At 44.8% G+C, this 2,500-nt stretch overlaps 1 protein-coding gene across 4 annotated transcripts in view; it reads right to left on the reverse strand.

Moving 5' to 3' along the window:
* Positions 1-2,500, reverse strand: part of LOC134467665 (caskin-2-like) — a 109,891-nt gene that overhangs the window by 95,978 nt on the left and 11,413 nt on the right. The window lies entirely within an intron of this gene.

A 2,500-nucleotide genomic window follows, 5' to 3' on the forward strand; every position in this document is an offset into this window, starting at 1 on the left:
GTGTGTGACTGCCACATCTATGTCACAGAGACAAGTCTGTCCACACACACACACACACACACACACACACACACACACACACACACACACACACACACACACACACACACACACACACACACACACACACACACACACACACACAGTGCCTTTGGAGTCTAATGGCTACAGACAAGCAGAGCAGAATCATTTGCAACACACACACACACACACACACACACACACACACACACACACACACACACACACACACACACACACACACACACACACACACACATACACACACACAACGTCAGCAGCTCTGTCTCTCACTTAACAAGCGCATCTAAGTCTATATGTGAGCGAGCTGGGAAAAGAAAGAGGGAGAGAGAAACAGAGAGAGGGAGAGAGACAGAGAGAGAGGCACAAGGAGAGAGAGGGAGAGCGAGAGGGATAGAGTCAGAGAGAAAGAGAGAGAGAGTGTGTGTGTGAGAGAGAGAGAGAGAGAGAGAGAGAGAGAGAGAGAGAGAGAGAGAGAGAGAGAGAGAGAGAGAGAGAGAGAATGCGAGTGGCTCTGGATTAAGAGTAGAGAAATATATTACACACAGAGAGAAGTAAAAATAAGCACTACACAAGCCAAGCAGTAAGACCGCTTATTATCCCTGCACATTTAATCCAGAACACACACTCCCACAGTCAGGAGACACACTCACTTTCTCTCTCTCTCTCTCTCTGTGTGTGTGTGTGTGTGTGTGTGTGTGTGTGTGTGTGTGTGTGTGTGTGTGTGTGTGTGTGTGTGTGTGTGTGTGTGTGTGTGTGTGTGTGTGTGTGTGTGTGTGTGTGTGTGTGTGTGCTCACTGTTACGGCTGGCTTTCAGCTTGGCCAGTAGTTTCTGTGTTGAAGAGGTCTTGATGTGTGTGTCTACTCACTTTTGTGACCGGCTTTCAGCTTGGCCACATTTTGTGTTATGAAGTCTCTCAGTCCGTGTGTGTGTGTGTGCGTGTGTGCCTGTGTGTGTGTGTGTGTGTGTGTGTGTGTGTGTGTGTGTGTGTGTGTGTGTGTGTGTGTGTGTGTGTGTGTGTGTGTGTGTGTGTGTGTGTGTGTGTGTGTGCCAGTGTGCGTGTGTGTGTGCGCGTGTGTGCGTGTGTGTTAGAGCATGACACAGGAGTGGATTTTCACTCCTGTCCTGTCCCGCTCCCAGAAAAAAAATCCTGTCCTGCCCAATCCTGGTCCAGAGTAAAAAAAATAAATCCTGTCCTGTCCTGTCCTGTCCTGTCCTGTGTGGAACGACTCCCAATCCTGCCCGCTCCTGCTCAAAAGTACTCCCACTCCTGTCCCACTCCTGTATTTTTTTTTATGTTGTTACCTGTATGCATATTTGCCTCCTAGTAAGCAGTTGTAGCCATAATAATAGCCAACACAATTATACACAAGCTAATGGGGGTCTGGAGAAACCCTGGGTAGCCTAATAGAAAAAAAAAAAAAATTTCCCCATGTTTATTATTAGGCCCTATTATTATTATTATTATTATTATTATTATTATTATTATTATTATTATTATTATTATTATACTACAGGAGGGGGAGGCACCTACATCTTCATGCACTAATCAATAGCCTATAGTAGGCCTATATGCCATTTCTCTGTGCAACAAAAAAAAACGGGGAGGAAATCAGATGCTACAATTAATAGTAGGCTATTGTAATGAAACCAGTTGGATTAGTTAAGACTAGTCATGCTACTAGTTCAGTAAGCATGAGTTTACCTAGGTCAACTTCATGATGCTGGTTACTGGTTAGGCTACTGAACTAGTAGCCTGACTAAATCTAAACATACTATAAGCTAATCCAACGGTTTCATGACAGCGTTTGACTTAAAACACATCTGGTGAAACGGCGTTCAGTTCTAATAAAGCAGGGAGGCGGAGCAGAGAACTTCCCTAACTTTGTTGGCTGCGCTTTTTGACACTCACAGCAGACGCGCACTGAACACTACTTCTGAATCCTCCTCATACTAGAACTACATCTTGACTACTTTGATTACGGTTGCATTCTGTGCTAAATTAGCCTCAGTTAAATTTCCTGTTATTGCGGAGTTGATTGGGAAATGCCATAACGGCAACGTCTACGAGCCTGCAAACCCAGTAGTTCTACAAGTGGCTATTTCACTATCAGATTCAAGAGATTTCATGTCAACAATGCGAACTCCTGCCTGCCTTATTTGAACGTTTTAACCAGGCGTCCTTTTTTGAAAAGCTGTAAAAGTTTTAGCACAGCACACAAAAATCAACTCCGACAAAGAAGGATGAGATTAAATCAATCGTGCGCGCTTTGACTGATGCCATGCGAGTCTGTTGTTCTTTCTCTGGTCTGTTTGCCACGGGGACAGAAGTTCCTCAATTATTGCCGACATGGAATTCAACATTCAAATAACATTGAGGCGCATTCCCATTGACGCATTGACATTGTCGGACAGGCAGTGTAGGCTATGCGAGGACCTCCCGCAGGAGTCAGGGAA

The sequence above is a fragment of the Engraulis encrasicolus genome, chromosome 17 (assembly GCF_034702125.1).
Source record: "Engraulis encrasicolus isolate BLACKSEA-1 chromosome 17, IST_EnEncr_1.0, whole genome shotgun sequence".
Lineage (NCBI taxonomy): Eukaryota > Metazoa > Chordata > Actinopteri > Clupeiformes > Engraulidae > Engraulis > Engraulis encrasicolus.